General features: G+C 42.9%; 1 protein-coding gene across 2 annotated transcripts in view; it reads right to left on the bottom strand.

Annotated features, from left to right (window-relative positions):
• LOC126475092 (adenylate cyclase type 9) overlaps positions 1-16154 on the bottom strand; it is a 194015-nt gene that overhangs the window by 74645 nt on the left and 103216 nt on the right. The window lies entirely within an intron of this gene.

Below are 16154 nucleotides of genomic sequence, written 5' to 3'. Positions count from 1 at the left end.
GGATAGTTTGGATAAAAATATTCAACAGACAGGGGCAGAGTGGCAGTGGTGAGTAGGGATATATTTTTTTATTTCCTTAGTAACATAGGTCTAGTGATAGAATCAAAGGAGACACCATGGAAGCCGATTTTAGTAGTTTAGAATGTACATCTTGATGGGAGAAAAGAAGGAAAAGAAATTAAAAATCACCAAAATCTGTATCTACCAGGAAAAAAAATTGGCGTTATGGTAAAGAATGGCCATACGATGTCTCACATGTGACTACTGAGCTGCGTGCATCTAACAAGTGAATGAATAATATTAAAACTGGTAAAGTTTTCTATGTAAATAAACTGATAAAATATCAAGTACATCTCTTGACATATGATGGTGAGAGGTAAAGGCATAAGGATTGCATCCCAAAAGAAAATGCAGGACAAATTCATGTAATCACAGACATAACTGTTCTTAAATAAGAAACATCACAGAATCTTTCTGCAGTGAAACGTTACATTGAAATTTAATCAAGTCTAAAGCTCACAGCCAAACTGTCAAAGACACAGAACACTCTTAAAAATTAAAATTTGTCATTGAAGTAAAGTAACTGTAGACTAGCGAGTCAGTAACTCTAGGTGAGTGTGTGACATGGAAAAATTTGCAACTGACCTTTCTAATACTTAATATTATGTGCACAGGATTTAAAGAGGGTGTTAAACACTGTAACTTTAAGAGCAGAAATAAAGAAAGAGTCAAACTGACCCATCCCACTATTATGTTAACTTTTAATATTGCAAAATATCATTGTAACGAGAAAAAAAAACTGGGTAAAGAAACAGAACATGATTTAAATATTTAACAATCAGAACAGATTATAACAAAAACATGATGCATAATGGTGATTTCGAGCATTTACACTGCGTAAACTTGAAATAATCTGCAGATTTTCATTGACTGATGCCCCTATAGCAAAATATTTTACAATACCTTATCATTTACATAAAAAATATTAATTGTCTGAAAGAAAATAATATTAATCATGGTTAGACAAAATCAAACAATGCATACTACTGGATCGAATAACGACAATATTATGAAAAGGACAGATTGCTACTCATCGTATTGTGGAGATGTTAAGTTGTAGACAGGCACAGCAAAAAGACTGCTAAAGGTTGGGTTGTTTTGGGGAAGGAGACCAGACAGCGAGGTCATCAGTCTCATTGGATTTGGGAAGGATCAGTCTCATTGGATTTGGGAAGGACGGGGAAGGAAGTTTGCCGTGCCCTTTCAAAGAAATAATCCCAGCATTTGCCTGGAGCGATTTAGGGAAATCACGGAAAACCTAAATCAGGATGGCCGGACATGGGATTGAACCGTCGTCCTCCTGAATGCGAGTCCAGTATCTAACCACTGCGCCACCTCGCTTGGTGAGACTGCTAAACAAGTAAGCTTTTGGCTAAAACACCTTCCTCTGACCTCTGAATTAGACAACACCCAACCCACCCGCGTGCACACACGCAGGCAGGCACGCACGTGTGTACACCCCCCCCCCCCCCCCCCCCCCCCCCGCGCCCCCCACACACACACACACATAGGCCAAGCCTCAGGAAGCAACAGCACATGATGGAAGAACCAGTCTGCTGGGTGGTCGGGTAAGGAGGAGGCTGAGGCAAGGAGGAAGGGAGGGGGATAGCAGGATTGGAGAGAGAGTAAAGTGCTGCTTGTGGGAGCATACAGGGACATAGAAGGGAGATGGTAGAGCACCTGGGTGCAGTCAGGAGGCTGGACGAAGGGTGGGGGCAGAAAAGGAGAGAAGTAAAAAGACTGGGTGCGCTGGTGGAATAGAAGGCTGTGTCATGCTGGAGTTGGGACAACATAGGGGACAGGTGGCTGAAGAACAGTGACTAATGAAGGTTGTGGCCAGGCCAGCCCTGAGACAATGGTCATGTTTGTGCGAGTTACGTTTGCATGAATATGTGTGTGTGTGTGTGTGTGTGTGTGTGTGTGTGTGTGTTTTCTATGTTAGAAGAAGGTCTTTTGGGCCGAAAGCATACTTGTTTAGTAGTCTTTTGGTTGTGCCTGTCTGTGACTCAACATCTCCCCTATTTGGTGAGCAGCAACCTGTACTTTTCATAATACTGTCACTAAATTATGGTTAGGCTACAGATATGCACTGTGTCGGCTAAGTATGTGTTTACGCAATTGGGAATCTACACTTTCAATGCAAATTTATTGCCCAATAAAAGTTATTTTCAATATTCCATATCAATTTGAGAGATAAGTAACATTCATAACCAGCAGAAGAAAAGAAAAAAAATATTAGCACTGACCTCTAACAAAAGAAGTGAAATACACAGCAAAGTACTTAGTTCATGTTCCATGAACATTTATAATTTTTTTTTAAAGTATACAAATGTTAGTAATTCCTACCCACCACCTTTTACACATTACAATAGAGATTCTTATACAGAATACGAAGACTTGTCAATGAGAAGCTTCTTCATTTTGTTTACAAATTTTACTAAAAAGTCTGGGTTCAAATTAATCATATAAATTAATAGGGAAACATTCCACGTGGGAAAAATATATCTAGAAACAAAGATGATGTGACTTACCAAACATAAATATGTATGTCAGCTTGTGTCTGTATATGTGTGTGGATGGATATGTGTGTGTGTGCGAGTGTATACCCGTCCTTTTTTCCCCCTAAGGTAAGTCTTTCCGCTCCCGAGATTCGAATGACTCCTTACCCTCTCCCTTAAAACCCATATCCTTTCGTCTTTCCCTCTCCTTCCCTCTTTCCTGATGAGGCAACAGTTTGTTGCGAAAGCTTGAATTTTGTGTGTATGTTTGTGTTTGTTTGTGTGTCTATCGACGTGCCAGCGCTTTCGTTTGGTAAGTCACATCATCTTTGTTTTTAGATATATTTACTAAAAAGTCTGATTAATATGAATAAGAAAATAGGAATAGGTGTGAATATGATGAACATTATAGTTAATGCATTTTCATAGCCAAGACAGACACAAAGTCAAGACCCACTACATTAGTACATGTGCCTACTAATTCAGCACCTGATGAAGAAATTGGAAAAAAAAAAAGGATGAGATAAAAGAAATTACCAAGTTTGGTAAGGGAGACAAAAATTTAATTGTGATGGCAGACTGGAATTCAATAACAGGAAAAGGAAGATGTAAAGCTCTGGTTATGTCTTTTCAGTTTATTTTTGAACTATTGGATTATCTGACTCAAGTATGGAGAAAATGTCTGTTTGAAATAATAAAAGTACATGTCAGGTTACTTTGTCTTATTGTCCCTTTAGCATGTAAAACACTACTTTCAAAATGTCTAAGCTCGTCCAGTCTCATGTTAACAATTCTGCTTGTTTCACATTTACACTGAAGTAACCACTGCTATTTTGTGTTTCCATACTAATTAAACAGGTAACCACTGATCACAGAAAGCCTTTCATTTACATTCAACTATCAATATGTTTCTCCTCGAAAATTACTCATTGACAAACATGATAATGTTTCAATCCTAAATTTCATTAAATTCCATGTGTCATTCTGTGAAATAAATGAATTATTCAAACACTTTTCTCCTATGAACTGGTGTAATACTTCCAACTATTAATTATACTTTCTAGCAAATTCTTCATACCTATTTATTTTCTATGTGGCTCCGCACAACCATGTGTTCTGAAACATAATGACTCCTCTTGCAAACAGCAAGACAGAACAGCAAGAAACTTGCTCAGAAAAAAAGGCATGCTCAACTTTGAAAGTTCCAGAAATCAGTGATAAGTAAGGAGTGCATTACTGGTATTTCACAACACAAAATATGGCAGTGCTCCTTACAAAGAGAAGCAAAAGTAGGTGAGGAAGGTTTCAGACCGGTTATGTGATGGTAAGATAGGTATTTAGAATCCAGATTTCAAACTGCAAAAGATTTACAGGAATAGAAGTTGAACCCGATCATAACTTATTCGTTATAAACTGCAGATTAAAATGGAACAGTATTAACACACATCTGCAGTCTCAGGCAACTGAAACCACATTGCGAGCACCAGTGCATGATGGGAGTGGCAACTGGGTGGGGGTAAGGAGGAGAGGCTGGAGTGGGAGTGGCAGATAGTGAAGTGCTGCAGTTTAGATGGAGGGTAGGAGAAGGTGAGGAGGGGGGAGGGGGGAAGTAGTCGAAAGGAGAGAAAAAAGAAGAAATTAAAAGACTGGGTGTGGCCATGAAATGACAGCTGTGTAGTGCTGGAATCGGAACAGGGAGAGGGCTGAAAGGTTGAGGACAGTGACTAATGAAGGTTGAGGCCAGGAGGGTTACGGGAATGTAGGATGTACTGCAGGTAAAAGTTCCCATCTGCACAATTCACAATAGCTTGTGTTGGTGGGAAGGATCCATATGGCACAGGCTGTGAAGCAGTCACTGAAATGCAAGATATCATGTTTGGATGTTTGGCAGTGTGTTCAACAACAGGGTGGTCCACTTGTTTCTTGGTCACAGTTTGTCGGTGGCCATTCATGTGGACAGACAGCTTCTTGTCTGTCATGCCTACATAGAATGCAGAACAGTGGTTGGAGCTTTACTTGTAAATCACATGACTGGTTTCATAGGTAGCCCTGCCTTTGTAGGATAGGTGGTGTTAGTGACTGGACTGGAGTAGGTGGTGATGGTGGGAGGATGTATAGCACATGTCTTGCACCTAGGTCTATTACAAGGGTATGAGCCATGAGGTAAGGGATTGGGAGCAGGGGTTGTGTAAGGATGGACAAGTATATTGTGTAGGTTTGGTGGACGGCGGAATACCACTATGGGAGGTGTGGGAAAGATAGAGGGTAGGACATTTCATTTCAGGGCAAGATGAGAGGTAATTGAAACCATGGTGGAGAATTTAATTCAGTTGCTCCAGTCCTGGATGGTACTGATTTACGAGGGGAATGCTCTGTGGCCAGACTGTGGGACTTTGGGAGGTGGTGGGAGACTGGAAAGATAAGGCACGGCATATTTGTTTTGGTACAAGGTTGGGAGGATAATTGTGGTCAGTGAAGGCTTCAGTGAGACCCTCGGTATATTCCAAGAGGGACTGCTCATCACTGCATATGTGATGACCACGGATGGCTAGGCTGTACGGAAGGAACTTCTTGGTATGGAATGGGTGGCAGCTGTCGAAGTGGAGGTATTGCTGGTATTTAGTAGGTTTGATATGGACGGAAGTACTGATGTAGCCATCAGGTAATGCCTTCAAAGGAGAAGTAATTGTGGATGAGGATATAGTTTATCATGGCGACTAGGAAGGAGGTTGTTGGTTTGGAATCCATAGGGCATTTGGAGAGATAGTGTTCAATAGCAGTAAGGCCATGGGCATTAGGAATGTTAGTGCACAGGGTGGTGGCATCAATACTGACGAGCAGGGCACCGTGTGGTAAGGGGACGGGAACTGGGGAGAGTCGGTGGAGGAAATGGTATTTTTTATATAGGAGGGTAGATTCTGGGTTATGGGTTGAAGGTGTTGGTTTACGAGAGCAAAGATTCTCTCAGTGGGGGCACAGTAACCGGCCACAATGGGGCATCCTGGGTGGTTGGATTTATGGACTTTAGGAATACTGTAGAAGGTAGGAGTGCAGGGAGTGGTAGGCCTAAGTAGAGAGGTCGACTCTGGGGAGAGGTACTGGGATGGGCCTAAGGATTTGAGTAGTGACTGGAGATCCTGCTGGATTACTGGAATGGGGTCACTGTGGCAAGGTTTGTAGGTGGAAGTATCTGACAGCTGACAGAGTCCTTCTGCCAAGTAATCCTTGTGGTTCAAAACAACGGTGGTGGTGACTTTGTCTGCAGGTAAGATTATAAAGTCAGGATCAGTTTTCAAATGGTGGACTACAGTTCTTTCTGCAGATGTAAGGTTAGTTTGCATGTTGAGTGATTTCTGGAATGATGGTGCTGCAAGGTTTGAGGTTAAGAAATTCTGGACAGTTAACAGGAGGTGGTTAGGAGGCAGTGGGAGTGACTCACGGTTGGACAGAAGAGTGAAATGAGTTAGGCATGGTTAAATATTGGTTTTTGGTTGAGTCTGATTGCTTGGGTTGGTGGCGAAAAAGTGTTTCCATTGCAGGGTCCAGGAGAAGGAGAGAAGATCTTTAACAAGTCCTTCATGATTGAATTTGGGAGTGGGGCAAAAGGCGAGGCCTTTGGAAAGGACTGATATTTCTGTGGGACTAAGGCTTCTGGAGAAAAGGTTCCTGACTGTGTTGCGGATCTGTTTAGGTTCTGGATTCTGTGTGGTGGTAGGAGGGAGTTTTGGAGGGTGGGGTAAGTGTAATAGGTCTGCGAGACAGGGTTTGGCAGCTATGAAGGGATGTGGGGTAGGTTTGGAGGTTGTTGTAGAGGTGGTGGACAGTGATACTCTGAGGTGGGAGTAGGAAGTGAGCAGGATGGAGAGCTCTTTGAGGTGGCATTGTGCATGTTGCTCAAGTTCCTGTAGGACAAGAGTTTCAATGTGTGTTACTGGTTCCAGGATTGGGATTACATAGCAGAAGAATTTTGTGGATGGAGAGAAGGTACTGCGAGGAAGTTTGGGCTTGGTTGATATGGTTTTGTAGGACTATGATGGTGAGGGCTAAGGATTGGTGGAATCTGAACAGGTGGAGGTCATTGTATAAGGAGGGGTGGCAATCAGAGAGAGGTAATTTGATGGTAAAGCCTTTCATGAGCCAAGCAACAATGTAGGAACAGTATGAGGGGCTGGGATATGACTAGAGACAAGGAAACTTTTCTGTATTGATGCAGATGGAAGGGGAAAGAATCCACGGTGGTGGTGGGGGGGAAAAAAAGCGAAAAATTACGTAAAAAAGTAGAATTACGTCTGAAAAATTACGCAAAAATACACCCAAATATGTGTGAAAAATCATGAAAAGGGCGAAATGGATGCAAAGGGGGGGGGGGGGGGAGAAACGAGACAAAATTTGAGGAAGATGACGATAGTGGAAGGTGAAAACTCGCTAAAATAGAGAGAAGTCACAAGGATCAAAGAAGTGAATAACTAATAATTAATACACACACACACACACACACACACACACACACACACACACACACACACACACACACACACACACACACACACACACACAGAGTCGGTAACAGGTCTGAGGGTAGATAAGCATGAAGAAGGGGGATGCAGATGTGACTGGATGAGGTGGAATTAGTGGGTGGAAACTGGGATAGAACGGAGAAAGTGTGGGAGGTGTTCGTAGGTAGAGTTACAAGGTCGAGTGGCACCGGAAAGGTGCTGCAGATAACACGCAAAAATACGAGAAATGACGCAGGGAGAGTGACCAGTTTGAAAGTATGGGATTAATTATATTGGCGGGAGTAATGTGGGACATAAGATGCTGCAACAACAATCAATGTGGTCTTGAGACCATCTGTTGCGTGTGGCCGGGACAGTTGATATGGTGTGGCTCGTAAGCAGAGTGTGCAGTGAGGTTTCTAAGGTGACAAGAAACACATAGGAAAGAAGAGAAAGAAGAGAAAGAAGGGCAGACATTCAGTATAGTGACGCAAAAGAAAATAGTAACAAAGGAAAACAGCATAGGGTTAGGATTGAAGAAAAGCCATCAGTCAAAAATCAGTCAATGGAAAATCCAGGATGGAATGCAACAATATTAGAGAAGGAAAGTTGCAACTCACCATACAGCGGAGATGCTGAGTTGCGATAGGCACAACAAAAAGATTCACACAATTATAGCTTTCGGCCACTAATGCTTTTGTCAACAGCAGACACACATACACACCCACACACACGCACTAACAAAAAAGTAACTTGAACACACATCTGCAGTCTCAGGCAACTGAAACCACACTGCGAGCAGCAGCACGAGTGCATGATGGGAGTGGCAAATGGGTGAGGGTAAGGAGGAGGCTGGGGTGGGGAAGGGGAGGGATAGTGTGGTGGGGTGGCAGACAGTAAAGTGCTGCAGTTTAGACGGAGGGTAGGAGAGAAGAGGGAAGGGGGAGGGGGAAGTAGTGGAAAGGAGAGAAATAAGAACAAATTAAAAGACTGGGTGTGGCGGTGAAATGATTAAGATACCAACCAATTCCTCCATCGACTCTCCACAGTTACTGTCCCTTTACCACACGGTGCCCTGCTCATCATTACTGATACCATCTCCCTGCACACTAACATTCCTAATGCCCATAGCCTTACTGCTACTGAACACTATCTTTCCAAATACCCTGTGGATTCCAGACCAACACCCTCCTTCCTAGTGGCCATGACCAACTATGTCCTCAGCCACAATTACTTCTCCTTTGAATGCATTACCTACAAACAAATCCGGGGAACAGCTACGGGAACTCGCATGGCACCATCCTATGCCAATCTATTCATGGGCCATCTAGAGGAATCCTTCCTAAATACGCAGAATCCTAAACCCATCACCTGGTTTGGATTCATTGATGACATCTTGACACCTTTGCTACCTGGATCGTAGCTGAGGACATCCTATCCACAATCCTCCAGAAGCTCAACTTCCCCCCCCCCCCCCTCCTCCATTTGCTTCACCTGGTCCCACTCAATCCAACAAGCCACAAGCCACCTTCCTGTATGTTGACCTCCACCTCAGAGATGGCTACATCAGTACCTCCGTCCATATCAAACCTACTAAATAGCAGCAATACCTTCACTTCGACAACTGCCATCCATTCCATACCAAGAAGTTCCTTCCGTACAGCCTAACCATCCGTGGTCGTCACATATGCAGTGATGAGCGGTCCCTCTTGGGATATACCGAGGGTCTCACTGAAGCCTTCACTGACTGCACTTATCCTCCCAACCTTGTAGAAAAACAAATCTGCCGTGTCTTATCTTTCCAGTCTCCCACCACCTCCCAAAGTCCCACAGTCTTGCCACAGAGCATTCCCCTCGTAAATCAATACCATCCAGGACTGGAACAACTGAATTAAATTCTACACCATGGTTTCAATTACCTCTCATCTTGCCCTGAAATGAAATGTCCTGTCCTCTATCTTTCCCACACCTCCCATAGGGGTATTCCGTCGTCCACCTAACCGACACAATATACTCGTCCATCCTTACACAAGCCCTGCTCCCAACCCCTTGCCTCATGGCTCACACCCCTGTAATACACTTAGATGCAAGACCTGTCCCATACATCCTCCTACCACCACCTACTCCAGTACGGTCACGAACACCACCTATCCCACAAAGGCAGGGCTACCTGTGAAACCAGCCATACGATTTACAAGCTAAGCTGCAACCACTGTGCTGCATTCTATGTAGGCATGACAAGCAAGAAGCTGTCTGTCCACATGAAGGGCCACTGACAAACTGTGACCAAGAAAAAAGTGGACCACCCTGTTGCTGAACACACTGCCAAACATGATATCCTGCATTTCAGTGTCTGCTTTACAGCCTGTGCCATATGGGTCATTCCCACCAACACCAGCTTTTCTGCACAGGTGGGAACTTTATCTGCAGTACATCCTACGTTCCCGTAACCCTCCTGGCCTCAACCTTTGTTAGCCACTGTCCTCACCCACCTAGCCTCCTCCCTGTTCCCTTTCCAGCACTTCACAGCCGTCATTTCACCGCCACACTCAGTCCTTTAATTTCTTCTTACTTTCCATTACTTGCTCCCCCCTCCCCCCCCCCTCCCCACACCTCCTTTCCTGCTCTCCATCTAAACTGCAGCACTTTACTGTCTGCCACCTTGACCATACTATCCCTCCCTGTCCACACCCCAGCCTCCTCCTCCTTACCCCCACCCAGTTGCCACTCCCACCATGCACTGGCTGCTGCTCGCGGTGTTGTTTTGGTTGCCTGAGACTGCTGACATGTGTGTGAGTTGCATTTGCGTGAGTGTGAGTGTGCAGGTGTGTATGTATGTCTTCTGCTGACAAAGGCCTTAATGGCCGAAAGCTATAATTGTGTGAACCTTTTTGTTGTGCCTATCACAACTCAGCATTTCCGCTATATGGTGATATGTAGGCCCTGAGGCGGGAAATCTAGTGTGCTTATGGTGAATTTCTACTTACAAAATTAAGGAAAATCTCGTACCCTTACACAAGGTTGTGAGTGGTGTGTAGCAACAATCTGACTACAGACTCCACACTTCTGTTCAGGAATCCTGCTGTTGCGCAATTGTGGACCTAGTGTATGCTTTATGCCACGTGTAGTGTCACAAAAGTGCTCCGACAGGGAGTGCTGACATAGTTTGTGTCATGCATGTGTGATATCTTTGCTGGTATTGATTCTATTCACATGTCACCAGAACATATGCATGTGCAGTCATGGATTGCATATATTCTGGAGCTTGACTTGTTACGGGAGAAGTGACTGGCTCACCAGCATTGGTAGTTGGTGGTCAGTTTTGACTGAGGACATGTGAGCACTCTTCGTTTGCCAAACACTGCTAGAATGCAGTGGCCTCTGCTGTGGAGAGATGTTGGCGCCATTATGCCAGTTGGGAACTCGACTGTCATTCATCTGACCATTGAAGGAAGGAAGCCGGCTTGGGGAACTGTTGCGTGCCCATTTGTGGACTATGGTTATCTCTTTCGTAATGGGCATTAATTCTGTGTTCTGTTGTGACATCCTGTTACCTTCCACACCTAGTAGGTAATTCTGTCATTACTCTGGTCTGCTGTTGTGAGATAAAGGCAGTCATCGGTGTTATTCATGCTTCAGATATTTGCAAATGTATATCAAGTTTGTTGTGTACTTGCCTCATTACTGAACAGCATGAGTGACTGTAGTGTCTTCGAGGCGCATTTCCTATGACCTATTGCCTGTTGCCTTGAGTTATAATACAAATAGTGTTTGTTAAATTAGTCAGTATCCACTCAGATTTCTACATCTATGTAATTACCCTGCTATTCACAAAGTGCCCTGCAGAGTGTTCAACGAACCACCTTCAAGCTGTATCTGTACCGTTCCACTATCAAACAGTGCGTGGGAAAAACAAGCACTTAAATTTTTCTGTGCGAGCCCCAACTTCTTTTATTTTACCGTGATGATGATTTCTCCCTATGTAGGTGGGTGCCAACAGAATGTTTTCACAGTTGGAAGAGAAAACTGGCGATTGAAATTTCATGAGAAGATCCCGTCACAACAAAAAACACCTTTGTTATAATGACTGCCACTCCAATTCATGTATCACGTCTGTGGCACTATCTCCCCTATTTCACAATACAAAATGAGCTGCTCTTCTTTGAACTTTTCCGATGTCATCTGTCAGTCCCACCTGATTCAGATCGCACACCGCACAGCAACACTCCAAAATAGGGCAGACAAGTGTGGTGTAAGCAGTCTCTTTAATAGACCTGTTGCACCTTCTAAGTGTTCTACCAATGAATCACAGTCTTGGTTTGCTCTACCCACAACATTATCTATGTGATTGTTCCAATTTGGGTTATTTGTAATTGTAGTCACAAAGCATTTAGTTGAATTTACAGGCTTCAGATATGTGTGACATATCACATAATCGAAATTTACCGGATTTCTTTTAATACTTATGTGAATAACTTCACACTTTTCTTTACTCAGTGTCAATTGCCACTTTTCGCACCATACAGATATCTTATCTAAATCATTTGGCAATTCGTTTTGGTCATCTGATGACTTTACAAGACGGTAAATGACAGCATCATCTGCAAACAATCTAAGACGGCTACTCAAATTATCTCCTATGTCGTCAATGCAGATCAGGAACAATAGAGGACCTATAACACTTCCTTGGGGAACGTTGGATGTTACTTCTGTTTAACTCGATAACTTTCCATCTATTACTATGAACTGTAACCGTACTGACAGGAAATCAAATCCAGTCACAGAATTGAGGTGATATTCCATAGGCATACCGTAGGCACGCAGTTTGTTTAGAAGACACTTGTGAGGACCAGTGTCAAAAGCCGTCTGGAAATCTAAAAATATGGAATCAATTTGACGTCCCCTGTTGATATCACTCATTACTTCATGAGTATAAAGAGCTAGTTGTGTTGCACAAGAACGATATTTTCCGAATCCATGCTGACCGTGTCAATAAATCGTTTTCTTCGTGGTACTTCACAACGTTCGAACACAGTATATGTTCCAAAATCCTACTGCAAATCGACGTTAATGATATGACCCTGTAATTCAGCGGATTACTCCTACTTCCCTTTTTGGGTATTGGTGTGACTTGAGCAATTTTCCAGTCTTTAGGTACGGATCTTTCTGTAAGTGAGCAGTTGTATAAAACTGTTAAATATGGAGCTATTGTATCAGCATACTCTGAAAGGAACCTGACTGGTATACAATTTGGATCAGCAACCTTGCCTTTATTAGGTGATTTAAGCTGCTTTGCTACACTGAGGATATCTACTTCTATGTTTCTCATCTTGGCAGTTGTTCTTGATTGGAATTCAGCAATATTTACTTCATATTCTTTGGTTACGGAGTTTCGGAAAACCGTGTTTAATAACTTTGCTTTAGTGGCACTGTAGTCTTGCCATTGGTGTGCTTTACGTATGACCAGAATCTCTTCGGGTTTTTGCCAGATTCTGAGACAAGAGTTTCGTTGTTTTAAATTTAGGCCTCATAGCTGGTCCAATTGATTTCATGTTGTGGCCTACAGAAGCTTGTATATTGGCTTACATCTAAGTTGAGCTACGTTTAACACTATTTATGTGTATGTGTTGCAGTATTACCCATTGTTTAATGAATTGTTTGTCAGTAGCTTCACTGTTAAATTCACTACAGAATGTCCACCCCGATAGCTGAGTGGCCTGCTGTCCTAAGGGCCCGGCTGGGTCGGGGATTTTCTCCGCCCAGGGACTAGGTGTTGTGTTGTCTTCATCATCATTTCATCCCCATCTGGCGCGCAGGTCGCCCAATGTGGTGTAGAATGTAATAAGACCTGCACATAGACGACCGGACCTGCCCCATAATGGGCCTCCCGGCCAATGACGCCCAACGCTCATTTCCATTTACTACAGAGTTTTGCAATATGACTGATGAAAGGTACCTATTTTGGTATGGCAGCTGGCCAACTTTTTTAACTAGCCCTCTATCTGTTAATTGTTTTCAGTTTATTTTTCTTTTAGCATGCTGCCCTCTGGGCTTTGCTCACTTGGTCTGTGTAACTGAGTGGCTACTGCAATTGTGTAATGTCTTGAAGTTAAGCATTGGTTTCGCCTAAAGGGTTATTTAAAATAAACTTAGCCTACAACTGTGCTTCACCACTCGGCTGTAAGGACTAGTTGTATAATTATTTATGAACTTATTGTGTTTTCATCAAATTTCAGGGCACCTCTGCTAACTGTAAAGTTTGTGTATGTGTATGTCTTTCTGAAATTCTCCTGAAACACAATAAATCCATTAGTAATTACAGTATTACAGTAAGATTCACAGCACAGTGTAAGTCTTTCTTTTAAAGCACCGTTAAAATGCTTTGTAAATCTTAATGGGCTGGTGTGTAAGTTCATGGTGTTTTCCCATAAGTTTAATAAACACAACAGAAACATAAAACAGATACTTAAGTCATCAATAATATATAGAAACTTCTTGGCAGATTAAAACTGTGTGCCAGACCGAGACTCGAACTCAGGAACTTTGCCTTACGCGGGCAAGTGCTCTACCAACTGAGCTACCAAAGCACAACTCACGACCCATCCTCACAGCTTCAATTCTGCCAGTTCCTCATCTCCTACCTTCCAAACTTCACAGAAGCTCTTTTGAGAACCTTGCAGAACTAGCACTCCTGGAAGAAAGGACATTGTGGAGACATGGCTTAGCCACAGGCTGGGGGACATTTCCAGAGTGTAATTTTCACTCTTCAGCGGAGTGTGCGCCGATATGAAACCTCCTGGCAGATTAAAACTGTGTGTCGGACTGAGACTCGAACTCGGATCCTTTGCCTTTCACGGGCAATTGCTCTACCAACGGAGCTACCCAAGCATGATTCAAGGCAAAGGTCCCAAGTTTGAGTCTCGGTCCAGCGCACAGTTTTAATCTGCCAGGAAGTTTCATATCAGTGCACACTCTGCTGCAGAGTGCAAATCTCATTCTGGAATAATATATTAGCTTCCACTATTTACAACAGTCTGCCAATGCTGGGGTAACTTTTCCATTCAGTAGCAGTTTAAATCACGTGGGCTCATTGAGCCATGTTTGTAGTGCATTCTTGTCTAGAAAGGAAGTTCTTGAAGGTTGTTTGACAGAGAAAGAAAAAAGGTGAGAATCTGAGGGTGCAAGATCAGGTGAATAAGGTGGAACCAGAATGATTTCCCAGTCCAACTACTGTATGACATTTTTTTGTCAGTCTAGCAGAATGCGGATGGACATTCTCGTGGAGTAGCATCCCTTCACGCAGTCTTCCTTGTTGTTGCACTCGGAGCACATCTGCAGAATGTCTCAGTTGTTGACAATAAATGTGGGTATTGATGGTTACACTACAGGGAAGGAATTTGTAGTATACCCCATTGTTGCTGTTCCACCAGATCCATAACATTATCCATTGTGGAAGGGCAGGTTTTTGTAAGGGAAGTTGCTGCTTTGTTTGGGCTCAACAATTCTTTTCTTTATGTTAGCATAAACACACCATTTCTCATCACTGATAATGATACAGTATAGGAATGGTGGTGCTGTTCAGAGACAATTGATGATGAACAAGCACAGATGCAGATATGGCCACCCGCTGATTTTTGTGACTTTGGTTTACAACATGTGGTACTCATACACCCGATTTTTGAATCTTTCCCACTGCATGCAAATGTTGCACGATGGTGGAATGACCACGGTTCTTCACATTTGCCAGTTCTCGAGTACAAATGACATGGATCATTGTGGATTAATGGATTTAAATGATCTTCATCAAACCTCAGAGAGCAAATGTTTCTGGCTGTCTTCGTTGCTGTCACCCCTCTATTGAACTCGAAATAGAAGAACGTGTTGGAAATGTTATAATTTTTCCACTTGGTACTCCATTTTCTACCATCCACAGCCCCACTCACTATGTCCCAGTGACAAAATGAAAATATGTAAACTCAAATACCGAAAGGTGAGCTACAAATAAAAAATGACAATTGATAAATAAAAACATAACAGCCGGAATACCAACATTCAAAACAAAAATGCTATCAACTTATGCACGAACCTAATAAAATTTGTTTCTGGCTACAATTTTAGTTTTTAGCGTTTACGTGTTTAATCTGTAACTATTGTTGCTACTCTAACTGCAACAGCCCACCTCACTTGAATTTTTCAATTACCGAAATAGAAAGATTTCTGGCAGAGCTTAATGCACCTCCACCAATTGTAACCTTGTTTCTGTGGCCCCCTGTCATTAACTCATTTAACCTCTACATGTTCTGACTTACTTTAATACTACTGGAGCTCAGGGACTGTAAGATCTTTAGTCCCTTAAAATTTGGTGTTGCCTTCATTGCACTTCGTAAGTTTATTGGTCCATGTGCCCTTTGATGAAATTATCTGATGTAGATCACTTGCTGCAGTTGAAAGGTAAATGGACAGGCACGACACAGGTGTTCCAGTTGGTTATTGTACACATTCACCCTTGCTATCCTCCGAAATGAAACCCCATAGCTTAAGAGAGGTTTATGTCTTACCGACACCAGTCCTAAGCAATTATGGACATGCAAGCACCCCGCCTCACTTGTTGTGGCTGACGCAAACACTATTGCAGTTTCATCCAGTCTTGCTTTGCAAAAGTTCTGCTTTTTGTTACCACTGCAAGGCAAGTGCTCTAGTACTAATACATATTGAAAATTCACGTCGCTCTCACTACGTGTGTGCGCATATATGCATGCGTCGACATACCCCCGCACCCCCTCTCTGCCCACCAGTCAACCCAGCCAGCCAGCCACCCACCCACCAACCCCCCCCCCCCCCCCTCTCTCCCTCCCTCCCCCTCTTGTGTTCATAAATAAGTTTGTCAAAAACCATGGGATTAATGTTTTCGTGATAATTCTATGATGAAATAATTCACCATATACACATATGAATAAAACCCGTGGGAGAACAATTGAAATGACACTAGGCACACAGCAGCATGGCAGTTGGGTGAAACAGATTAAAATGAAATTTGAAGAAAAGAGTAGGTGTAACTGAGTCACACATAATTCAAACCACACAATAATCACAAAAAATT

This window comes from Schistocerca serialis, chromosome 4 (genome assembly GCF_023864345.2).
Source record: "Schistocerca serialis cubense isolate TAMUIC-IGC-003099 chromosome 4, iqSchSeri2.2, whole genome shotgun sequence".
Classification (NCBI taxonomy): Eukaryota; Metazoa; Arthropoda; class Insecta; order Orthoptera; family Acrididae; genus Schistocerca; species Schistocerca serialis.
This window is presented reverse-complemented; position numbering and strand designations above follow the sequence as displayed.